Source organism: Chiloscyllium plagiosum, unplaced genomic scaffold (genome assembly GCF_037043375.1).
Source record: "Chiloscyllium plagiosum isolate Xiang-an unplaced genomic scaffold, Cpla_swu_hap1 HiC_scaffold_14, whole genome shotgun sequence".
NCBI classification, from domain to species: Eukaryota; Metazoa; Chordata; class Chondrichthyes; order Orectolobiformes; family Hemiscylliidae; genus Chiloscyllium; species Chiloscyllium plagiosum.
Genome location: NW_028270152.1, coordinates 32,501,306 through 32,528,586, shown reverse-complemented (window position 1 = coordinate 32,528,586; position 27,281 = coordinate 32,501,306). Strand labels below are relative to the sequence as shown.

At 40.2% G+C, this 27,281-nt stretch overlaps 1 long non-coding RNA gene across 1 annotated transcript; it reads left to right on the top strand.

The window, feature by feature from the left end:
• The first annotated feature begins 2,428 nt into the window (after nt 1-2,428).
• On the top strand, nt 2,429-27,063 carry LOC122559202 (uncharacterized). Its single transcript, XR_006314362.2, has 3 exons — nt 2,429-2,483; nt 20,395-20,477; nt 26,728-27,063. It is a non-coding gene; the product is annotated as an uncharacterized LOC122559202 (long non-coding RNA).
• The last annotated feature ends 218 nt before the right edge of the window (nt 27,064-27,281 follow it).

The window sequence follows — 27,281 nt, the reverse complement described above, 5'->3', positions numbered from 1 at the left end:
TGAAATATTTTGAGGGGGTCTGTCTGGTCCATAAGAGGAGTGAAGAATTGCTGACTATCAATCAGGAGCAGGAAACCTGAGATATTTCAGTCTCTCTAAACCTGAACAACTAACACTGATACAAACAGATTGAGAATAGCTAATTCAGAACTGGACAGGAATTAAATCTAAAACTATCATCATAATATTAATTATTTCACAAAAAATTTAAAATCAGTCAATATTTATATATCAGTGATCCCATCATGATTGCCATCTAAAGCAGCGCTATTTAATCCACTTCTGTTGTGTCAGCTAAGTTGCCTGGGAACATCAAATTTGTCCAAAATGGAGCCACATCTGACATATCTATCTTATGAGATATAAGAGTGTGTTTAGTTAACACTGTGTGCAATCCATTTCACTTGGTTTCCATCTGCATCTACCACTTATTCTGGCAGTTTATTCCATATACAAATCACCCTCTGTGTGAAAAAGTTGTCCCTCAGCTGCCTTTTAAATCTTTCTCCTCTTGCTTTAAAAATATGCGCCTAATTTGGAATTCCTCTACTCTCATGAAAAAGACCTTTACTGTTCATCTTATCTGCCCCTCATTTTATAATCCTCTATAAAGTCGTCCTAGACTCCAGCCCATTCAGCCTCTACTTATAAGTCAAACCCTCTAATTCAAGCAAATCTTTTCTGAACTTTTTCCAATTTAATAAAATTATTCCGATAGAACTGTACACAGTACTCTAAAAATGGAGTCATTAATATCCGGTACAATCTCAATATGACATCCCAATTCCTTTACTGAGCAATTAAGGCAAGCATGCTAAATGTCTACTCAACCACCCTGTCTATTTGTGATGCAACTTTCAAATAATTGAGTACCTGAACCTGTAGGACTCTCTGTTCAACAACAATACCCAGGGCTCTACCATTAACTGTATAAGTCCTGCCCTTATTTGTCTTACCAAAATGCAATATCTCACATTTACAGTTACCCATCGGGGTTTCTTCTCCAAACCAAGGAATTGGTTGCCAAATCAAACTGATAACACTGGTTTACGTCAAAATGTAAAATAGATTCTAAGGCTTCAAGTTGTGTTCCTGTCAGTCACATTTTTCTTAGACATCATTATTGGTGCTGGGGCTGGAGGTTGGGGAAATCTTAAGTTTCTGCCAAGACTTACATCTTACTGCTATTATCAAACTATTCTACATGTGACATAGTATCCTGATGTAACTGAGATATTCCCAAACTGTCAGCTTTAACTTGACCAGACTTATCTCCACCTTGACTACTGGAATCCTACATTTCATGATATCTTTGTGTTGGATTTTAACACCTTACTTTGAAGCAATATTATATAACCAACAAAGTACATGCGGTACACTGACAATTTGTCACAGTTTCTGATTTACTGTGAATACTGTATACTGTGAATACTTTAAAATACCATAATAGAATCTACAGTTGAAATTTAAGATTTTCATCCAAACTTGCATTTCTATTGCATTTCAACTTCAAGTTTAAATCCTTTTCACATTCATCTGACCAGTGACCTAAATCAAAGCTGAAGTCTGCACACTCACTAGCTGAGCCGTTATGATACTAATATTTAGGGTAAGGCACATAATTGAAGGAATCACAATCATTTCTACAAAACCATTAATATATCAAAACCCATGGCAGTAAAAGAAATGAAGATTTTATAAAATGCTTTAAGGATATTCACTTCCTTAATTGCTTTAATTGCATTTATGCCACCTGTTCCTAGCTATTATTAATTTTACTGAATGGTCACTGGACCTGAAATCTTGAGTCTGCTTTTACTCCACAGATGTTGTCAGACCTACCAATTTTCTTCAGCAATTTCTATTTTTGTTTCAAATTTCTGGCGTCTGCAGTTGTTTGTTTTATTTGACTCACTTATTTGAACTTCTTTGCATCTAGTCTACTTTATTTGCTGTACATCTCTCTACACTGGACATGAAATGAAGACTGTATAATCACTTTTCTGAACATCTCTGATCAATCTGCAAGTATGACCATTTTAATATAGCATTTTGCTCTCATACTCAGTTTTCTGTCCTCGGTATGCTGCTGTGCTCCAGTGAAGCCCAATACAAGCTGGACTCAACACTAAGTTCAGCAACATCTACTGTGAACTTTATTTCCAGTTTGTGTCTGTTTCTTTTATGCCTAATTTTGTTCAACTTGTAACTTTCCCTGACCTTCTCTTCTGTTTCATTTGCTGTTCCCACCTTTCTTCTACAGAAAAAAAATCCATTACTTCCCAGTACTCTCCTCAGTTTCAAAGAAGACTCATATTGGACTTGAAACATTAACTGTTTCTCTCTCCACAGATGGTGCCTGACCTACTAAGATTGCCCAGTGTTATCTGTTTTCATTTCAGATTTCCAAGATCTGCAGTCTTTTGGTATTCCCTCAAGTTTGCATGACAAGTTGATACTTTCACTTATATCATCTATTGCAGGTAAACATATTAACTTTTTTTTTACTTTCATGCTTCCTTGTAATTACTTCAGAAAAGTTTCTTGTCTACTCCTGCAGAAAGAGAGGACAAAGCAAGTAATCATGAAGGAGAAAAAATAGTGATACAAGATAATTGGGCAGAGAACAATTCAAATAAGTACTTTTACTGAAATTTGGAAGGAGCTTTACTCTCAAGTATATATCATAACACAGGACAAAATAAACCATACCAATGGAAAAAAGTTGCTGCTATATAAATAATTCTGTTCAAAGGTCACTTTATTAATTTTAAGAATTACACAATTTGCTTTTTAAATTGCAGGTTACATTTTAAAGAAATAAACCATTGCCAATGGTGCAGAGAAGGCAAATTTATGTTAGCTTATCATCTTTACATCTGTCAGATACTTTACATCTGTCAGATACTTTACATCTGTCAGAAAATGAGGACATGATCAGCTGATGAATACATTTGATAACTTATTTTAAATAAATTAAATACAAAAAGAATAGTTCTTTTTCCCTAAATAGGTTTCACAACATTGCCAATACCCTGGTACAAAAGGCCTGTTGGTGAACTTCTCTGCCTTTCAATTACACTGAAGTTTCTGCCAGACTTGACAAAATGATTGATGAGATTTAAATAGGGAGATTCACATGACTTCTTGGGGAATGAGTGATACATTCTTCAGACCTGACAACATTGAGTGAAGAGTAATTACAGCTAAAGACGTACACATTTAAAAAATGGAATAACAATAATGATCAGCCTATGTTTTTACCATTGATGTAGAATACTTGCATTGTTAAAATTTCTTACCTTTTAAAGATTTGATTATTTCATTGCAGAATTACTTGAGCTGTTAAGTTAAAGTTCAGAAGCACTTACTCTGTTTCAAAGTTCAAGGTAAAACCAAAGCCACATCACACCACTAATTAAATTTGTTAATCAGATAATGTTTGGCCATAAATTACAACAAAAACCTATTACAATGGTATTGTCTTGCTGTCACTCTGATTTTTCTTGCCAACTCTTGCAGCTTCTACAAAATTTTCTTTTGGCTAGATTGCGTTAACACTCCATTAATTTCCCCAATGAAAGGATATTTTCTCAAAAGCAAGCTCAAGTTTTTGATGTGATAAACCTACTTAAAATGAGAAAATGTTACTTATCTAGCCATGGTTAACCTTGGTAATGGAAAGAGCCAGTATATCTCCTGCAAAACAGACGTAATCAAAGGCTAAGTTCACATTTTGTACAAATGCTTCTCATTGTACATATCTATTAACTGTCAAATTTGTCAGCAGCAATCAACATGTTAGAAAAATGTTCCATGTTAAACTTTAACAGCAAAATTTAAGGGAAGAAATGCACCATTGTTTAAGACTGTTACACAGCAGCTTCCTGGTAACAGGAACTCAGAATCATGGATACAGTTGAGTTTGTTACAAGTTTCTTGATACAGGATTCTCAAACTTCCAAGGAGTTTTAATTTGGATTTCAATGAATTATTAAAATCATAACTTCAAAGGATTGTAAAAATTATATTTGATGAAGAGTTTCTATTCTATGGATCTATAGCACCTAATTGTGAAATTTATTTTTCATCTGATTTCATTGCACTAGTTACATATATATAAGGCATACAAGCTGCTTTGTTCTTTTTCTTCTGCAATTGTATTGCCATTATTTTCACTGTTACCTCCTAGCCAGTGAATACAGTTCTTTAGTATGTATTTAGCAAACTAGTGCAATAAATCATTACAATTAATTGGTTAAAAACTTTTTTTGCTTTATCAAAGCAAATGAAATTACAGTTTTGAAAATTAAGCTACTGAAGAATGCAAGTGGATGATTTGGTACATTCTTCTATAAAATTTTTCATTAGAATGTTACACAGCATTCTGGTTTGAAAATGTATCACCTTTCTTTCATTGTAGCTATGTCAGCATTCTGGACTATCTTACTGCAGTGGTTCGAGAAGGTGGCTCATCATATTAAGGAGACTTAGAGATTGGCAATAAATGCTGGCCTCAGCAACATCCATATCTTGTGAATAAATGATTTAAAAGGGTTGAATTTAACAGATAAATGAACAGAAATATTAAACCAAAATAGGAAATACTCAGGAGAGTAAGAAAGTTTCTTGCTGCAGAAGCTGGTTCACACACATGATGTTCACATGTCAGAGGAGAGTTTATACCCAATACGTAAACTGATACCGAATCAAGGGTTATAGAGAAAAGGCATGAAAATGGAATTGAGGATTATCAGGTCAACCATGATTAGATTAGATTACTTACAGTGTGGAAACAGGCCCTTCAGCCCAACAAGTCCACACCGCCCCACCGAAGCGCAACCCACCCATACCCCTACATTTATCCCTTACCTAACACTACGGGCAACTTAGCATGGCCAATTCACCTAACCTGCACATCTTTGGTCTGTGGGAGGAAACCGGAGCACCCGGAGGAAACCCACACAGACACGGGGAGAATGTGCAAACTCCACACAGTCAGTCACCTGAGGCGGGAATTGAACCTGGGTCTCTGGCGCTGTGAGGCAGCAGTGCTAACCACTGTGCCACCCAATCTCATTCAATGACAGAAGAGAGTCGATGGACTAAATAGCCTACATTTGCTCCTACATCTTATGGTCTTATGGACATTGATAATGGCAAATTAGTTGGGAAAATGTGGTGAGAACTGAAAAATTGGATTCCCAATATTAGTGAAAGAAATTCTGTTTTCCTATCCAAAGTTTCAGCAGCTGAGTAAGAATGTCACTGGTCAACATCAAGGGCTGATTTGCATATATTAACATGCATGATTGGTTTATTTATGTGCACTTTTCTCTTTTTCCAAGAAGTGCAGAGAAACTAGACAATAACAGTTCCTGACATAAAAATCTGAGCAGCTTCCTTGGCACCTTCAGCACACTAGCATCTTCTCTGGGCATCCACATTGGCCAGTTTTCACCAGTATCTCAGGGTATGATCCATGGTCAGTGAGCACCTGCATCCTTTATTCATGGAGGCTGGTATCAACTGAGAACCAGTCTCACCACATCATCATGACACAATTTGACTCACTTTAATACAGTACAAAACTGTACTTAGGAGCTCCCCAGTACCTTCATTGCAATGGTGCTGCCAGGCTGCTGGGTAAAAACAATGACTGCAGATGCTGGAAACCAGAGTCCAGATTAGAGTGGTGCTGGAAAAGCAAAGCAGTTCAGGCAGCATCTGAAGAGCAGTAAAATTGACGTTTCGGGCAAAAGCCCTTCATCAGGAATACAGACAGAGAGCCTGAAGGGTGAAGAGATAAGTGAGAGGAGGATGGGGGTGGGGAGAAAGTAGCAAAGAGTATAATAGGTGAGTGGGGTAGGGGATGAAGGTGATAGGTCAGGGAGGAGAGGGTGGAGTGGATAGGTGGAAAAGGAGATAGGCAGGTAGGACAAGTCATGGGGACAGTGCTGAGTTGGAAGTTTGGAACTGGGGTGAGGTGGGGAAGGGGAAATGAGGAAACTGTTGAAGTCCACATTGATGCCCTGGGGTTGAAGTGTTCCAAGGCGGAAGATGAAGCGTTCTTCCTCCAGGCGTCTGGTGGTGAGTGAGCAGCGGTGAAGGAGGCCCAGGACCTCCATGTCCTCGGCAGAGGTGGGAGGGAGAGTTGAAATGTTGGGCCACAGGGCGGTGTGGTTGATTGGTGCGGGTGTCCCAGAGGTGTTCCCTAAAGTGTTCTGCTAGGAGGCATCTAGTCTCCCCAATGTAGAGGAGACCACATCGGGAGCAACGGATACAATGAATGATATTGGTGGATGCACAGGTAAAACTTTGATGGACGTGGAAGGCTCCTTTAGGGCCTTCGATAGAGGTGAGGGAGGAGGTGTGGGCAGGCTGCTTTGTGTGCAGGGCCAGGCATGTGTTGCATGCATTGGACCAGAAAGCAATCCTGAGCTGTTATTAGCTTGTTCTCTTACTTTGTGCCTATTTGGATACCAACTATACCTCTCCCATGCTTTGCCTTTTAGCACAAACACAAAACCAAGCAGCTTGCCATGTTCACCAGCAATGATCAGTGAAGGCAACAGATATGTTGCTGTTTGGCACTGTGTTACATCAATGCCACACCTGTACCATGAGCCAGCAGCTTATGCAGCAAACACACTGCATATGCTGCAATCAAACAATGAAATCTCGGAATCTATGGGGAACCATCCTCGGTCTAATCAAGCGGATTGTCATTAGGTAGTAGGTACTGGCCTAGTCACAGGCTTCATCATCCTATATTAGTCCAGGACCCTGGAATTGGTCAGTTGTCTACTTGGAGCATTCAGTGTCTGTGGTTCCATGACTACCTGGAGAGTGGGGTATGGCTAGTGCAGTATGACCAGTCTGGGGATGAGTGATCAGTCAGACAGCTGAACAAATATCTTTTGGAGTCTACTACTCATTAGTCAGGGCATCTCCCGAAATCGGTCAGTGGGACAGACCACAGTTAGTCTAGTCGGTCTGTTCACTGCACAGCAGAGGTGCTTTTTGGGGCCACTGCTGTGATAGGGAAGATGGGGAAATCAATTTCAGGGATTGGAAGCAGCATGCTGGGATGTAGACTGTAAAAACATGTTGAAGGGGGAAGCTCAACATATAATGATAGAACAGGCAAGTGCATGGGATACTGTGCAAGTGGCTGTCATAAACTATCAACACTGCCCTGACCTCAATGGGGAGACAGTGCATAATCAGCAGAGCAAAGCTGTAGGCCATGGGCTCAAAGAGGAAATTGGGGAGATGGAATGAAGAAATCTGGTGGAGTAACAGGAAGTGCAAGGGAGAAAGGCACATGGTGATTTGGGGGGAGTTTAAACAGATTGATAGGCTGAGCCTGTGACATACTTTGTGAAATGTTACCTGTCTCATCTTCCATCCTCACAAAAATCACAAGGATGCAATCAAAGTGAAAAATGGCTTACAGTGCACCCAAATAGGTAGAGGAAATGTCTTTGTTTTTCATTTGTGGGGGTGTGGGCTCTACTTTTGTGCGATGTGATGTCTTTCAACAGGTCTTCTCTGGCAGTCCTGAAGAAAGAAGATGACCTTCTTCTTTACAAACCCAAACTTACGTCTGTCGGCCACCTTGGGTGCAATCCCTCCTCCACTGGAATTGCAAAGGGCAACTCCTGGCTTTCAACATTTGACCAAATGCACAGCTGTGCTTTAAATATGGCATTGAATGAGAATTGGAATTAGTTTTTTTTGTCACTTGGACTCAAGTACAGGAATAGAAGAGTACAGTGAAAACTTTACAATTCACAGCGCCATCTTAGGTACAAGGTACCTAGGTACAAAACCTGAGGTTAAAAAGTAGCAAAAGAAATAAGTTAAAAGTTCAATATTGTAGTTTTTCTCAGTATAAAGCAGTAAGATAAAAGTTCCAAATTACAGTCCTTCTTTAGCTGTGGGCCTGCAGTCATTCAATGCTGGGCTTTCCCAGTGCGGGCCTGATCTCTCCCCACACTGGGCCTGATCTCTCCCCCAAGCCGAGCCCGATCTCTCCCCCACACCGGGCTTGATCTCTCCCCATGCTGGGCCTGATCTCTCCCCACGCTGGGCCTGATCTCTCCCCCAAGCTGAGCCCAATCTCTCCCCCACACCGGGCTTGATCTCTCCCCCATACTGGGCTTAATCTCTCCCCACGCTTGGCTTGATCTCTCCCCCATGCTGGGCTTGATCTCTCCCCCATGCTGGGCTTGATCTCTCCCCCATGCTGGGCTTGAACTCTCCCCCATGCTGGGCTTGATCCCTCCCCCACCCTGGGCCTGATCTCTCCTCCACGCTGGGCCTGATCTCTCCTCCATCCTGGGCCTGATCCCGCCCCCACGCTGGGCCTGATCCCGCCCCCACACTGGGCCTGATCTCTCCCCCACACTGGGCCTGAACTCTTCCCCACACTGGGCGTGATCTCTCCCCCAGTTTGGGCCTGATCTCTACCCCACGCTGGGCTTGATCTCTTCCCCAAGCTGGGCCCGATCTTTCCCCCATGCTGGGCTTGATCTCCCCCCCACACTGGGCATGGTCTCTGAGATCAAATTCACAGAGCCAATTTATCTCCACTTAATTATGGTTATTGATGCAAATAAGTGAGTGAGCTATCTTCCTCACTGTTCAGAACAACTTTTAGTAAATGAAATAAAGTAAATAAAGTTTATACGTAATAAAGTCAATACATTTCAATAAGCTGAAATGGTTATGCAATGATTGGGTAGTGGGAAACCTGGAAGACCCCAGCAGCAGTGAGCACACCGGCCCTTGGTGAGTGTAAGATTGTGTGAGACCAGTACCAGGGTGTATGGTGCATAAGTAATAAGGTAAACACCATAAAATTTCATGAAACTTACAGAGAGGAATCTTCCATGAAACTTCCCAAAGTTATCACAACCATTCTTTTGGCAAAATTCAGCCCATTGAAAGAGGTTATAAAGAAGCCAGTGCCAGTTTTGGAAATATTTAATAGCTATAGAAGAAAGTAGGGCCTTGAGTAGTGCATAAGGCATTTTTTTTGAGCTAGAGTTACTCTATAAACTATTATTATAACTGTCATGCTAATGCCTGCTGCTGACAACTTCTCGGAAGTAGGAAAGGTTTTGTTCTGATGCACAGATATTGCTGACCTTTGAATATGTAATAATCATATGCTATTTACTCACTACAATCACCAAAATCAGTGTAATTGATACTAAGACTGAACAATGATAAGAACTAAACCGATCCCTAAAATATGTGATCTTAGAGTGCAACAGCAAAGTACAAACAATGTACATTCATACCACACAACTGATGCTTTCAAGAAGTTATGGTTTTACAGATCTTTCAGCAAATGCTTAGTGGGACCACCAGTTGCTGATGGCCACTAGAGCCACATTCAGTCATTTCTGGCTCCAGTTCAGTGTTCTAACGCAGCAAGACTTTCAAGAATGTGCTTTTTTGACTGTAAGATAGGGTTAGGTGCAACAAACTCAACCACAGGGTTCATAATCTAAGCATAGGTCAAAATAGCTACATTCCAACATCCATTATAGGCTTTTCAAACAATCTCTGTTGTATACTACTTTGTGAAAACATAATGCAACTCATGCATCAGTGAGTTAGTCTGAGGTATTATGCAGAATGCAAGTACAGCAACACATCATTTTCATGACACCTCAACTCTATGTAATGGATTATAATTTTTACCACAATTTAAGGCTTTCAGACTTCTGGATTTAAAGGCTAAAGTAATTTCAAGTGTGTAGAAGAGATGAGAGTTCTGGTTATTCTCATAGTTTGCTTGGGCTCACAGTGTTCTGCATCATTATTGCAAAGTAATCACATTTTTGTGTGTGTTTTTTTTTCAGTTTTGAGCAATTTGCGCCTTGATTTCGCCAATGTACTGCACTCGAATTTATAATTCACATGCCTACATATTTAACTGCACTTCTATTCAAATAGAATTGCAACATTTTTTCCTCGTCAAAGTAAGTGAGTTTGAAAATAATGCAAGGCACGATGAATTGAAAGTGTTTGTTTATAAAATAATCATGATGGGCAATCACAAATGCTTGAGAAGGGTAAAGATCATTCGCTCGGTCGCGCTGATCCAATATTTCAATTTGAATGAAATGCCTCTTGTGCACTAGTAACCTGCATTTTTTTTGGTATTCTTCCCTTCGATCAATAACATTACACATCCCATTCCATTACATGAATGGGGAATTAAACAAAATTGAAACAAAGATTGCATCAGTAAATACAAATCGATAGTATTAAAACTATCACATCCAAAAGAAAGCTCAATTCCAATGTGTTGAGTCAGGGTGAGGAGAGTGAAAACAAAAAAATGAAATGGGGAGAATATTAACTGCTTTTCATCCCCCGTACCCATCCTATCCAGCCAAGTGTTTGCGGTTTATATGGTCATCTTGGAATGATTAGAAAGCATCTTATCCAAGCGAACAGTTGACACAATTTTGAAAGAATGTTTCATTGGCTGAGATACTGTCATTTGGCTAAGACATTAAATTATAAGACCATAAGAAATAGGAACAGGAGCAGGATATTCGGCCCTTCGAGTCTGCTCTACCATTCAATAGGATCCAGCATTCCTTACATCCACTTTCTTGCCTATTCCCCATAGCCCTTGATTCCCCTACTGATCAAGAATCTAATAATGTCAGCCTTAATTATACATGACGACTCTATCCCAACAGCTCTCAGTGGCAAGGAGTTCCACAGACTTCCAAACATCTGAGAGGAGAAATTCCTCCTCATCTCAATCTTAAATTGTCAGTCCTTTGTTCTGAAACTATGCCCTCTGGTCCAAGACTCTCCCATTCACTCAGGATTTACCCTGTCAAGCCCATTAAGAATCCTTTATGTTTCAGTGAGATCACTTCTCTTTCTTCTAAACTCCAATGAGTGGAGTCCTAGCCTGTTTAACATTTGCTCATCAGACAGCTCCTTCATACCCGAGATTATCCTTCTCTGAACTGCCTCCAATGAAACAACATCTTTCCTTAAATAAGGGGACCAAATCTGCTCACTGTACTCCAGATTTGGTCTCACCAGTACCTTATACAGTTGTAATAAGACTTCCTTACCCTTATGCTCCAACCGCTTTGAAATAAGGGCCAACATTCCACTAGACTTCCTGATTACATGCTGCACCTATGTGCTTGCTTTCTGTGTTTTGTGCACAAGTATCCCCAAGTCCATCTGCATTGCAGCTTTCCTCCATTTAAATCAGTTCTTTTGTTCTCCTATCCAAAATGAACATCTTCACATTTTCCCATATTACACTCCAATTGCCAATTTTTTGCCCACTAACTTGAACTAAAATTTCATTCTGTAAATTGGTTGTATCCCTTTCACAACTTGGTTTTCCCCTATTTTTGTGTCATTACCTGGCATTTACGTGATGCAGATGTTACTTGCCACTTGTCAATCCAAGCCAAGATATTGTCCAGATCTTGTTGCATTTGAGCGTGGACTGCTTCAGTATCTGAGGAGTTGCAAATGGTGCTGCATGTTGTGCAATTATCGGACAACCTCCCCATTTCTGACTTTACGATGGAGGGAAGGTCATTGACGAAGCAGCTAAAGATGGTTGGCCCTAGAATATTACTCTGAGGAACTCCTGCAGAGATGTCCTGGAGCTGAGATGATTGACCTCTAATAACCATAACCGATGCTTTTTCTTTATTCATTCATATGATGAGGGTGTCACTGGTCAAGCCAGCATTTATTACCCATCCTTAATTACCCAGAGGCAATTAAGAATCAACCGCATTGCTATGGATCTGGAGTCTCATGTAGGCCAGACCAAGTAAGGATGACAGTTTCCTTCCCTAAACGACATTAGTGAACCAGTTTGGTTTTTCTGACAATCAATAATGGATTCAAGGTCATCATTAGACTCTTAATTCGAGAATTTTATTAAATTCAAATTCCACCATGGGGGCTTTGAATATGGGTCCCAAGAACATTACCTGGGTCAACAGTCAAGTGATAATACTGCTAGGCCATCGCTTCCTATGTGCCAGGTATGACTCCAACCAGCAGAGAGTTCTCCCCCTGATAGGCAATGATTCTAATTTTGTTAGGGCTCCTTGATGTCACACTCAGTTGAATGCAGCCTTGATATCAAGAGGTGTCATTCTCACCTCACCTCTAGATTTCAGCTTTTTGTCCATGTTTGATCCAAGGCTGTAATAAGGATCGGAATGGTCCTGGCAGAACCCAAATTGGGTTTCATTGAGCAGGTTATTATTGAGCAAGTGCTGCTTGATAGCACTGTTGATAACACCTCCCATCACCTTACTGATGGTCAAGAGCAGACTGATGGGACGGTAATTTTCCAAGCTGGACTTGTCTTTCTATTTGTGTACAGGACATACTTGGGCAATTTTCCGCATTGTCAGGTTGATGCCAGTATTGTAACTGTACTTGAAAAGCTTGGCTAGGAGAGTGACAAGTTCTGGAGCACAAGCCTTCAGTATCATTGCCAGAATGTTGTGAGGCCCCATAGCCTCTGCAGTATCCACTGCCTCCACCAGTTTCTTGATATGACTTGAAGTGAATTGATTTGGCTGAATACTGGCATCTGTGATGCTGGGGACCACTGGATATAGATCATCCATTTGGCACTTCTGGCTTCTACCAAAGAGGGACTGTGTACATTTGGAGACTTACCATGAGTAAGAGGCTGAGCCTGGGACTTGTTACCTGAGAAGCAAATACTGTTTCCTTCTATCATTCTATAAACACTAAGTAAGCAATGAAACTCGAGATGGCTGCCATCAGATTTGGAATGGGCTTGTAAATGTTTCCTTCTGGGGGGTGGGGGGGGGGGGAAGCTTTACTTTTTAATGATGTGAGGCCCTTCAAAGATGACAGTATTATGTAGACATGCCTATAGCATGGGGTAAAAGACCCCTGTGAGACATACATGTTCTTTATGAACATTAGGCATTAACGTGTCATGTAGACAGCAAATCCTCATCCCAAACACTGTTTACCAGATCTGGAAGCAATGCCAGTAATGGCTGAGAAGCAGAAACAATGTATTACAGCCTGGGAAGATTCACCCTAATTGCCAAAGTAGTAAGCTCTCCACATTCCCATGGCATGTACATAGTACAAGAGCTGCTCAATTTACACCTTGGACAGTAAAACCTCATATCACTAAATATGGTTCAGCTCTGGACCTTTAGTTTTGCATTTGCATTATCATGGATCTTGCCAGACTTGTTTTATGGTTTCTGTTTCTTTTAATTCAAATTTTTGCATCAATGTAATGTACCTTTAAATTGGAAAAGTTTCCAAAATTGCACATTCATAAACCATGTCTAATTTTCTTAATTCTTTTATGGGATGTGACTGTGAGTGACAATGGACACTGCTGATTGCCCTTGAGATAGTGGTGGGGAACCACTTTGTAGGACCATTGCCATCCATCTGATACATGAACAACCACATGTCTGTTAGGTAGGGGGTTCCAAGACTTGACTAATGGCAGTGAAGGGACAATGTGAAAGCTCCCCATCAGATGCTGTGTGCTGGGAGGCCAAAGTGCAGATGGTGGAGTTCTGTTACCCTTATACTTCCACTTGGCTGTTTGGAAGATGCCAACCAAAGTGTATTGGGTGCAGGGATTTTTATATCTGCTGTGCGTTGATGCTACTGTGCATCAATGGTGGAGGGAGTGAATGATTAAGGTGCTGGTTTGGGTGTCAATCAAATAGACTGCTTTTTCTTGGATTGTATTGAGCTTCCTGAATACTGTTGACATTTCAGTCATCCAAGAAAGTGGGGAGAATTTCATCACACCTGACTTATGCCTTGGAGATGGGGATGGTTTTTATAAGGTTAGAGTGGAACTTCTATCCCTTAGGGACAAGAAGCCTCATTACTGACAGCTGCCAGTCAATCTAATTGGGCAGTAAATCTGTGGGTTCAATAGTCATAGTCACAGAGTCATAGAGATATACAGTAGGGAAACAGACCCTTCAGTCCAACTCATCTGTGTCGACCATATATTCTAAATTAATCTAGCCCCATTTGCCAGCATTTGGTCCATATCCCTCTAAACCCTTCCTATTCATATACCCATCCAGATGCCTTTTAAATGTTGTAATTGTACCAGCCTCCACCACTTCCTCTGGCAGCTCATTCCATACATGCACCATGTTCTGTGTGACAAAATGTCCCTTAGGTCTCTTTTAAATCTTTCCCCTCTTACCTTAAACCTTTGCCCTCCAGGTTTGGACTCCCCCACCCCAGGGAAAAGACCTTGGCTTTTCATGGCCCTTATGATTTTATAAATCTCTATAAAGTCACCCTTCACCCTCGAATGCTCCATGGAAAACAGCCCCAGCTATTTTCCTATAGATCAAACCCTCCAATCTTGGAAACAGCCTTGTAAATCTTTTCTGAGTCCTTTCAATTTTCACAACATCCTTCCTGTAGCAGAGAGACCAGAAGTGCATGCAGTAATCCAAAAGTGGCCTAACCAATGTGTTATACAGCTACAACATGACCTCCCAACTCCTATATTCAATGCACTGACCAATAAAGGCAAACATACCAAACGCCTTCTTCACCAACCTGTCTACCTGTGACTCCACTTTCAAGTAACTATGAACCTGCACCCCAAGGTCTCTTTGTTTGGCAACATTCCCCGAAGGACCTTATCATTAAGTGTATAACTCCAACCCTGATTTGCATTACCAAAATGCAGCACCTCACATTCACTATCCACTATACCATCAATTTTAGTGTCATCTGCAAACTTACTGACCATACTTCCTATATTCACATTGAAATGAAAAAATCAGTGGACCAAGCACCAATCCTTGCGGTATTCTGCTGATTACAGGCCTCCAGTCTGAAGAGCAACCCTCCACCACCATCCTCTGTCAGGAATACTTGCACTACATGCTATTTACAATCTACCCAAAAGCGGCTATCCAGCTCAGGAAGTTGAAAAGCCCTTTGGCATCAATATTAAATGCCAGCCAGCTAGCCGATTCCATGTCAAATCTAAACTGACCACCATATACATATATGATCCACACTTTGCACATGACTGTAGAATTAATACCCACACTGTGTCAAACTTACAACACACCCTCAATTTCTTTAATTTTACACACAAGAAAGCACAAATCATTCTTGAGTATTGTAGAAACAAAACTCATTTTAACACACACACCTGGCCAGCCCAATATTCCACCTCCCATATATGTTGAGGGGAGACTAAGACATATATTGAGCACATCCTATGCTTTGGCAGCCACCTCACTCACAAGGTAAAAACAATGACTGCAGATGCTGGAAACCAGATTCTGTATCAATGGTGCTGGAAGAGCACAGCAGTTCAGGCAGCATCCGAGGAGCTTCAGCAAAATCGACGTTTCGGGCAAAAGCCCTTCATCAGGAATAAAGGCAGAGAGCCTGAAGCATGGAGAGATAAGCTAGAGGAGGGTGGGGGTGGGGAGAGAGTAGTATAGAGTACAATGGGTGAGTGGGGGAGGAGATGAAGGTGATAGGTCAGGGAGGAGAGGGTGGAGTGGATAGGTGGAAAAGGAACTAGGCAGGTCAGACAAGTCCGGACAAGTCAAGGGGACTGGAAGTTTGAAACTAGGATGAGGTGGGGGAAGGGGAAATGAGGAAGCTGTTGAAGTCCACATTGATCTTCCGCCTCGGAACACTTCAACCCCAGGGCATCAATGTGGACTTCAACAGCTTCCTCATTTCCCCTTCCCCCACCTCATCCTAGTTTCAAACTTCCAGTCTCCTTGACTTGTCCGGACTTGTCTGACCTGCCTAGTTCCTTTTCCACCTATCCACTCCACCCTCTCCTCCCTGACCTATCACCTTCATCTCCTCCCCCACTCACCCATTGTACTCTATACTACTCTCTCCCCACCCCCACCCTCCTCTAGCTTATCTCTCCACGCTTCAGGCTCTCTGCCTTTATTCCTGATGAAGGGCTTTTGCCCGAAACGTCGATTTTGCTGAAGCTCCTCAATGCTGCCTGAACTGCTGTGCTCTTCCAGCACCATTGATCCAGAACCTCACTCACAAGGCCACCATTGACAAAAAAACCCAATACCATAATATCTGTGCCAGTTCACCTTTCCTCAAATTATGGCAATGTGATATTGAGAAAAAAGAGCTCTTTAAGTAATAAAAGTCCTCATATAATGAACAGTCATCATCACCATAGTCCTGTATTGCAGTGACACAAAGACTATCAGCAACACATAGAGAGCTAGAGGAATTGCATCAGCAATGCCTCTGCCTCAATCTCTATATTCCATGGGAGAAAGAGAATAAATACTAATGTTGTGTTAGCTGACATTTATATCTTCAAAGCATGTAGATTCTGTATGGGTATTCATAGTCTCATCTGTATGACGGTAGCCACCATTTGGTCAAATGAGAAGAGTCTTGTAGAATAAATGAGATGTAGTTTATTACATCTCTGCAACTATTTGCAGGTTATAAGAATATGCTCTACAACACAACACTGTTGGGTGGTCCTAACCTTATGTCATTAAGTCCCCCTGTTGCCTTTACAATGAATGGTGCTTATGAATTCAATATTAAAGTTCTGCAGGTCAAGAATAAGCTTGTTCAGTAGCATGAAGACACATGGCAGAAACTCATAACATTGAGTAGACATCATCCTTGAACCGAGGGGCAGCCACAAATCATGAAGGTTCAGGATATTGTCAGTTGGGGTTCAGCAATATTATTGCTATTGAATTTCAGGGAAAATGCTGGATTATCTTTAATTGAGGGTGGACATTGCTTGGTACTTGTGAGGCATTGATATTACTGGCCACTTACCAGCCCAAATCTGAAAGCTGTCCAATTTTTGTTGTGAATGGACAGGATTTGCTGCTGTATCTGAGAAGCCATAAATGGGTCTAAACACTATGGGAGCATTATCCTGATGAATTCCTGCAGCAATATCCTGTGGCATGAGTGAATGTGCATGAATGATGGTTGCATAGCAACCTGACTAATGCTGTGCCTCCAATGTTATAGCTGTAGTAATATCAATAAAAGGAACTTTCTAGATATTTCTGCAATTATTATTATTGAACATTTATCAAAGGTAATTTATATATACGTGCTACACCCATGCAATAGACATTTTTCAACATGAAGAATGAGAGTTTAGCATTTGAGCTTTGTGAACCACAATGTCTTCTAACCTTCTTGCTTGCCCAGGAACCTGAAATACTGTATTCAGGAGCTATCATAAGAAATGTGGATGCAAAATAGGAGGACAAGTAACTAAAGGCTTGGTTAAAAAGATAGATTTTAAGGAGCATTTTAAAGGAGGAGAAAGAAATAGACAGGTAGGTCAGTTTAGAAATGAAATTTCAGATTTGAGGCCGAGGTGACTGAAGACACACTTACCAATCTTAAAGCAAGAAAAATGCAAGAGCTTGATTTGGAATATTGCAGAAATTTTTCAACGTTGTTATGCTAGAGGAGGATACAGCCACTATATCACCATTGAAAAAATATTTGGCTTTTACAAAAAGGAACCATCAATCATACATTGACTTCTAGCTATTGAGGCAGTTAACCATGGAGGCAAACATCTGCTAATAAACTAAATGGAAGTGTATATTAGCAGAGTGAGATTTTCACCTTTTGTATATGAATATTTGTAATGTAACAATTTACCTCACCAAGATTCCATACTGAATCCTGAGACACAACAGCAAGAAAAATGGCTGCCGCAATCAGGATTCATTTTGTTGGGAAAGACTCAACAGAAAAAAAAACTATGGTCTGTTTTTTCTAAACTAACACTGTTTTGTTTAAGACAAGTTCAAACATTTTATCATAATGAAACCCTATCATTAAGTTTGTCACAGGAAATTTATTGCCATATATCCTTTGGGAGCAGATAGCATGCATTCCTCAAAAGATTTGTTACTCTAGGCCACTACAATTTAATTTGGCCATTTTTCTGAATAGCAAATTGTCAAAACAGACAAAAAGAAAATGGAACCCACATAAATTCCCAGCAAATACACATCATATTAATCATGTTGATGGGCAGAATATTTTGCTCCTACTGGTGGTGAGCTTGGACAAAGGAAGGGCATATAATTAAGTGGGGTGATAGCACACCTAAACCTTGCTGCTCTCCTGGTTCCACCAGAATTCAGTTCTGGACAGGAAGGCAAATGGCCCAGCATCTCACCCTGGTCAGCCTCCCGTTACTGCTGGCATTAACCCAGTGGTGGGCAGGTCTGTATCAATGCAACATGCATGGCCTAATGACAAAGGGCCTGCTGACAGATACACTACCTGCTTTTGTTGTTGACTTCCTGCACCTCTCTGTGATTCCCAGCCAATGAAAACCCCTCTTTACCTTCATATTACAACTTGTCGCCTAGTCGCTCTAGTGAAGCTGGGAATCCAGCACCTGTCCTTCTTGCAGCAACCAGTGGCGTTGTTGAGTACAAGATTTGCTAGCCACTGATTGGCCAGTTCTCAGTAGGTGAAACTTTAGCTCTCAGTGTCTTGGTTATGAGAGGAGGCCCTTCACTAGCTTTGCCACTGCCTGATTAGCGTGTGGTTTAGTGAGCCTTCTTGAAAAGAGACAGCATGGATCTCTCATCTTTGGTGAGACCCACAAAGCCTCAAGATTCAGCCTGACCTTTCAATGACAACAAAATAATTGTCCTATTAATATCAACCTATCCATATGAAGCGAACAAATTATGTTGGTAATCTGAACGCTTCCAAGATGTCTTCTCTTGCAAATGAAATGCTTCCATCCAGAGTCTCCAATTGAAGATTGGAATTTAATAGCTGCATAACAACAAAGCAAAGTTGATTAAACGTTTTCAAAAAATTGGCAGATCCATGATGGGGGCTTCTTGATTCAACATTTAATTGTCATATTGAATCACTCGCAGTATTTTAAGATGGCAGGGAAATTGCAGAGTTCAAAATTAATTGAGTGATGAAAAGAAATAATCTATCATTTGAATAGAACTCTTTTCAGCAATAGGCATAAATGTACAGACCCATCTTTACTTTAGGTACAAAGAATCAAAGTCTTGGCCTTGCTAGGGCACCATAAGTGATACCGTCAGTAATACAGGAGCTTTAAATGCAACAGCCCAAGCCAGAAAGCACGAAGCCAGTTGAACCTTCTCTTGCAGTACATTCTAGCAAAGACTTATATTCTACACTGAACTCTGTCAAATGTCTACTAGGATTTTTCTGCTTGATGAAGTCTCGCCACCAGTCTTCAGGACATCAAATGTAATTTACAATAACTCAGAACTACCACTTGGAACTATCTGAATACTATTAGATGACTTATATCTCCACTTCTGACAAAAATGGTATGACAGGTAGCCAAGCCCCAAGCAAGAAAAATTCAGACCTCCAGGCACCTACATTCTTCGAAAGCTTCATGCTACTTCATGACACACCTTAGTTCCCGTGGAATAATGTCAATAAAGCCCAAAGCAATGTTGCCCTTTGTTATTACAAGGAAATGTTGGCACCCACTATTGTCCCCTTCAATTTAATTCATCATCTGGACAGATACTTCTGCAAGTGATTTCAACGTTAGTAGTTCACACCATAGCAGATGTTACTATATCGAATGATTCAAAATGAAACAAATATTCCCTTGCCCCCAGAAAACAAATTTTAGCACTGAGAATCAATTTGATGGCAGTAACAGGATTATTAATCAAATCAATACAGAAAATGGACACAGTATTGAAACTGATTTGGGCTGGGCTTAAAATAACAAGAATGAGACCCCATGCAGAGTCCAATACAGGACTCATCAGCAATGTTATTTATTTGGTTTTAAATTGACTGACAAAATGTAATTTATGGCTTGACCATTTGATCACTGTCTTGATCAAAGGATCAATAAAGCCATTTAAAATTGTGTTGTCCAACAGAAATCACCAACTAGTACAGGGGTAACGAGGATGATAATGCTTGAGTCACATGCTGTAACCTTAGTTCAAAACATATTACACTAAAATGCTTTATATATGTATTTAATTAAATATTTTCAATTCAGTATAAAGAAACTCAGTATTTTTGTTCATCAAAATTTAAAAATCTAGTACTAATCTATTAGAAACATCACATCTCAGTGCTGCTTCTCTATTTCTTCCCAACAGTAAGTGGAACTTTAACTTTATTAAGTAATTGCTACAGATGTTGACTTCCACATCTCGATACATCAGACCTGCCATTACTCTGAATCTAAAATGCTGTTGGATGCAGTTTGTCCTTTGTCCTGACCTGCGTTGATGGAATGACTTGTGAATGGTGATGTTTGCTTTCTTTCTGTTGTTCTAGATTTGTAATTCTAGTTGGCCGAGGTGACCACAATGACGGCTGCTCTTACCACACAATGTTGCTGGTGTTTCAATGGCACCAAAGTAAGGATATTTCACATATGTTGCACACTATGTTGACAAATACTCAATAATGTTGGCACTAAATTCCACACACAACCACTTGCTTACACAGTATTTGTTAAGACCTTCATCAACAAAAACAGAAAAATTATAAAACTACACACATCGGAGAATAAGAGTTAAGATCACACCTAATAACTGTCAATTTTTTTTTCATAAATAATCTGAAATGATTAGTTGCATCTCAATTCCAAATAAATCACACATGGCTAGTGTATAACATATGAGACAAATTTCATTTAAGAGTATTTTACAGAAGATAGAAGTAATTTAAATAGCATTTAAATTGTGAACGGTCAACATAATTTAATTGTGAACAGACTATATCACTTTAATTCTGGATTAGTGGTGCTGGAAGAGCACAGCAGTTCAGGCAGCATCCGAGGAGCAGTAAAATCGACGTTTTGGGCAAAAGCCCTTCATCAGGAATAAAGGCAGTGAGCCTGAAGGGTGGAGAGACAAGCTAGAGGAGGGTGGGGGTGGGGAGAGAGTAGCATAGAGTACAATAGGTGAGTGGGGGAGGGGATGAAGGAGATAGGTCAGGGAGGAGGGTGGAGTGGATAGGTGGAAAAGGAGATAGGCAGGTAGGACAAGTCATGGGGACAGTGCTGAGCTGGAAGTTTGGAACTAGGGTGAGGTGGGGGAAGGGGAAATGAGGAAACTGTTGAAGTCCACATTGATGCCCTGGGGTTGAAGTGTTCCAAGGCGGAAGATGAGGTGTTCTTCCTCCAGGCGTCTGGTGGTGAGGGAGCGGCAGTGAAGGAGGCCCAGGACCTCCATGTCCTCGGCAGAGTGGGAGGGAGTGTTGAAATGTTGGGCCACAGGGCGGTATGGTTGATTGGTGCGGGTGTCCCGGAGATGTTCCCTAAAGCGCTCTGATAGGAGGCGTCTAGTCTCCCCAGTGTAGAGGAGACCACATCGGGAGCTACGGATACAATAAATGATATTAGTGGATGTGCAGGTAAAACTTTGATGGATGTGGAAGGCTCCTTTTGGGCCTTGGATGGAGGTGAGGGATGAGGTGTGGGCGCAGGGTTTTGCAATTCCTGCGGTGGCAGGGGAAGGTACCAGGATGGGAGGGTGGGTTGTAGGGGGGCATGGACCTGACCATTCACGGAGGGAATGGTCTTTGCGGAAGGCGGAAAGGGGTGGGGAGGGAAATATATCCCTGGTGGTGGGGTCTTTTTGTAGGTGGCGGAAATGTCGGCGGATGATTTGGTTTATGCGAAGGTTGGTAGGGTGGAAGGTGAGCACCAGGAGCGTTCTATCCTTGTTACGGTTGGAGGGGTGGGGTCTGAGGGCGGATGTGCGGGATGTGGACGAGATGCATTGGAGGGCATCTTTAACCACGTGGGAAGGGAAATTGCGGTCTCTAAAGAAGGAGTCCATCTGGTGTGTTCTGTAGTGGAACTGGTCCTCCTGGGAGCAGATACGGCAGAGGCGGAGGAATTGGGAATACGGGATGGCATTTTTGCAAGAGGTAGGGTGGGAAGAGGTGTAATCCAGGTAGCTGTGCGAGTCGGTGGGTTTGTAAAAAATGTCAGCGTCAAGTCAGTCGTCATTAATGGAGATGGAGAGGTCCAGGAAGGGGAGTGAGGTGTCAGAGATGGTCCAGGTAAATTTAAGGTCAGGGTGGAATGTGTTGGTGAAGTTGATAAATTGCTCAACCTCCTCGCGAGAGCACGAGGTGGCGCCAATGCAGTCACCAATGTAGCGGAGGAAGAGGTGGGGAGTGGTACCGGTGTAATTACGGAAGATCAACTGTTCTACGTAGCCAGCAAAGAGACATTTTTACCTATATCACTTTAATGTTAGTTGAACAAATAGAGCTGCCTTTGTTCTGGGGCAGAACCCCAATGATTGTCCATATACACTGTTATATGTTGTACTGCACTGAGTAATCTATCAGATCTCCAGGCCAATCTATCATACATAATAAAATTGAAGTACACTTCTGCTGGTTAATCTGGTTGTCATCTTACTGGGGAACAAGTTGAATAATTTGAAAGGGACTACGTGGAAGTGTATTTCAGAATAAATCATTTAAAAACTACAAAGTAACTATATACATACTATATTTTCTTAAATATAACCTAAAATTAGAGGAATGCTATTACTTTATATACTGACTACTAATAATCCTAAAACGACCTTAAAGAGTAAGCAGAAATTAAACCAATATCTCCATATTCCTTCATCATTAAAAAGTGATTTCTTTTGTTGCTTCACATCTTCCTTTCCAGTTGTTTAATTGATATTTAAGATTTTTTTCATTGTTACATTTCAATCAGTTTTCTTGAAGTTTGAAACAATTCTATCACCTTTTTCAAGTTGCAGATTTGATCATTATACAATTATGTGTACAATGATCACATTTCATTACTTAAACTTAAACTTTTAATTTTTCACATACAAGATCTGAACTAATGACCATTCAGATTATTGTTTCATCTTTAGACCAGTTATAATAATAACTGTGATTTAACTCATTGTCCAGAGTATTACCATTGAATTTAAAATTTACAAGTATCTATCCATTGTTTTCAATGTATTGGAATTTATAAAGTTTGTGATTAGAAACACAATGACCTTTATTACAAAAACACCAATTATTGCATATAAATATCACATGTAAATACTTATTACTTCAGATTGCATTTTATAAAATTGTATTTTGTATTGAAATTAAACCTTACTAAGTCAGGTACACCCACATTTGACATTCTCCTCATGGTCAATACACACAAAAAAAAAACCCTACGGGCAGCAAAAAATACAAAAAGTTCCATTCCAGGTCAATTCCTCTGCTTGCTGTGTGAAACTCTGACATATTTAAGCTGTGGATGCAATACATTTTTCCAATATCTATGTTTTGCCTGATGAAAGGACAACTCTGGTCTGACATGAGCTTCAACACATAAGGAAATCATCCAAACTTTCTTTCATAACTAGATTATTAGCAAGATTTCCATGTTGTGGGTAATGAAGACTTGTGCACTCTTGAAGCACTGGGATAGTTCCTCTTGTTCCCAGTAAATTACAAAATCTTTCAACTAAAATTTTAGAATTGTGGAAGGCTGCCATGTATAACCAATAGCATGCTGACAAGTGATAGATGAACGCCACATAAGAAAGCAGTGAAACTATCCATCATCATCATTATCCTTTGTTGTATCAAGACCCACCTTACGCAGGTGATGAAAGTTTGGGTTAAAATGCCATTACTAAAAGAAGCCTGCTACCTCTCCAGTTTCCCTAATCCCACATATTAACTTACCGTAAACTATAACTCCATCAATAGAAACAGGATTTTAATTGAAATGTTTGACTTATTTCTCAATTAATCCTTTCAAAACTATTATAAATTTAATGAAAAATGATAACAGGTAATTGCATTCTAGGAAATGAAACTAGGAGCAATAATAGTCTCCGGTATTTGCACCATTTATACAGTTCAGAATATTTAACTACTGATCATCAATTCTTGCAGTTAGTAACCATTATTTAGTACATTAAAATAGTTTTAAATACAGAAAATGTTTGACTGTGATAATTACAAGTAGCCTGGAGCACTCATTGCTGATGGTAAGGTCTCTATTCTGTTTCACACCATCAAAGTCCAAACAGAAGATATGCTAGTTAGAAGCTAATACTGGTATTTATGATAGCCTCAAGCAGTGGGCTTGAGTACAGAGGTCAAACAGCTCACCAATAGTTAATTTATAACAAAGTATAACGTGAGGTATATTTAAGAAGTATCTGGTTCATGTTTTACTATTATTCGGCTGAGTACAGTATAGTTTTTGATTAGAATGATTAAACGCAAAATATTTTAAAATTAGCACATTTCAATTGATGTGGATGTTAAAGCTGCAAAAGTCAAAAAATTAATGATATTGGTTCTCTAAAATAAAAAGAAAATCAGTCCAAAGACAAAATACTAATTCAGGTTAGATATATTTTGGAGCAGGAAGAAAACTGTGGAAAATTGGCTTTTCTAAGCATTTGTTTTATGATGAGCTATGCACTTGGGCGATATTCTTTAACACTGAATTAAAGCTATCATACTGGATTCGTCTCTCAGGCTCAATTTACTTCAAAATCTCAAAGAGGTTTCCTTTAACCTACAAACTAGTAACTTGCATTTATTGAGGAGCTGTTCATAGCCTGAGTCTAGGATGCTGCTGCTTGGACTCCTCACGGCTGCTGGTCATGTTGTCCCTCCTGGTCATTGGCGGATTAACACATATAGCTCTTAAAGCTGTAACACAGCATGCTATATTTGTTTTGCATACCTGCTTTGCCAGGAGACGAAGGTGGTGGAACTTCACCACACTTCTTGTAGTAATTGCCATCCCATAAATTGGGTTCGGTTGAGGATGACACAATTTTGAAGGGATAGTGACGAAGATATTTATTTATTTATTTATTGTCACTTGTATCCAAAATACAGTGAAAATCTTTATTTATAAGCAGTACATAGCAAGCAAGTTTGTACGGATCAAAAGATTTAGACAGAGGCATACAGGTAGCATTGCACAGGGCGCACGAGAGAGTTCCAAGTTAGCAAGATCAGCATTATTTGAGGCTCGAAAGTCCATTCAATAGTCTAATAGCTTCTGGGAAGGAGCTGTCCCTAAACCTGTGCAAATGCTCAGGCTCCTCTATCTTTTTTCTGATGGAAGAGATTGTAGGAGATCATTACCAAGGTATAAAGTGTCATTGATGAGTGTCACAGCACCGAGCTGTGTAAATGAAGCCCATAGATGGAAGGTTGGCTTCTGTGATGATCTGGACTTTGCATACAATGTTCTATAGTTTCTTAGGGTCCTGGGCAGAGCAGTTGCCATACCAGGCCATTATGCACCTGGACAGTATGCTTTCAATTGTGCATCTGTGGAAGTTAGTGAGGGTCCTTATGGACATGCCAAATTTCCAGAAAAGGTGTTGCTGTGACTTCTTGACCGTCACAACTACATGGGAAGACCAGGTTAGTCCAAGGAACGTGATGCTCTCCACCCTCTCGATCTTAGTTCTGTTGATGTTCTCCTCCTTTCTTACTAAAGTCAGTGATCAGTTCTTTGGTTTTGCCATGTTGAGAGAGAGGTTATTCTCATTGCACCACGTCACCATATTCTCTATCTCCCTCTGTACTCTGACTCATCTTACTATGGGGGTGTCATAGTAAGATGGTGTAGGTTTGGAATTTGGTGACACAGTCATGGGTGGACAGGAAGTACAGAAGGGGCTAAGGATACATCCAGGGGTTAGGGCCTCTCCAGTGTTTAATGTTATCGTGGAGGAAGTGCAGTTGTCTGTCTTCACTGATTGTGGTGCATGGGTCAGGAAGCACAGGATCCAGTAGCAGAGGGCGGAGCTGACACCAATGGCAGTAAACATAGAACTAAAGACACACATTAGACTTGGAAAGGAACTTGAAGAAATAGTTGAAATAACATGCAGAATGAAAATAAAGGAAATTTGGAAAGTGAGCAACCAGCACATCAATGAAACCTGATAGTAAAAAAGCAGTCAACCATGACTGCTATCACTCTTCAGTGGGTCCACAGCTATCACTGTTCATCACCACCTAAAGGGTACAATTGTTCTGTGTGTATACATGTTACCAAGTTTAGAAGATGATGACCGAGATGTTCCACAAGCAAAAGATGCTTGCTGTACATTAGTTCACAGCTGGCCACAAACGTTTTGTGAGCTATTATATAAACATTGACAGTTAACACGTTTGATACAGTATGGCATCATCTCATGAGAATGTAGACCTATCTGAGTAGCACAAAAAACAGTGCATCCTCTTTAACTAATCAGATTAAAGATATGCAGATTCTTTAAAGAAAATATAAGTCAAATATTTAATACTGAGTAGGATAATGCACAGAAAGCAAAATAAAGAAATGGAAAGAAAACTGGGACTAAGAGATAGAAAAACAGAAGAAACAGGAAAATGTAAACCAACTATTTTAATACCTTTATATTTCCACCAGAGTCAAAATTTGAAAGAATGTGCCTCCATGCTTGTAAAAGAAACTAAATTTTCATTTTCAGACAGGCAGTAAGTAAGATATATTGTGATGCATAAAAAAACTCAACACTTAAAAAACGTTGAAATGGACAAGCGCAAATGTTTTCTGTGCTTATTGAGTATTGTGAGGCAATCAATATTTTTACATTCAATGTGTATGTTTTTTAGGCAGACTCTATCAAAAACTGAAAACGAGACTGACTGACTTCACAAGAAAATGCAATTGAAGGCATTCTCACCTGGAGGAATTTCAGTTATTAGGGCCTACCCAGCAATTGTGTTGTTCTAGTCAAAATAACCTCAAGTTTTCAAGAATGGATTCATCCCTGTCCATAATTGATAGCAATGATTTCTTCCAAAGTTCATGTTACTAACCAGTCAGCACTATAGCCTCATGCCATTGCTACTTAGTAATGATGAATACTAGTAATCCAATATGAAAATTGCTTTGACATTCTGGAATGTGGTAAGATTCTTTATAAATTCAAATATTATTTAACCGTTTATCACTTAAGATGCCCCATTTTGTATTTGAGGGCAGTGGTGGCCTTAACTGCAATTGGTAGAGCAACAAATGATCGATTGTTTCTTGAATCTGCATAACCAAATAATCTACCTGAGACATTGCCCTGTACGACCTTGAACCTGCTCATATGTCAGTTCTCTGCTACAGAAAGCTGATTCTCACAGTGATTGGCTGAAGTAGTAGCATTCATTGTCAT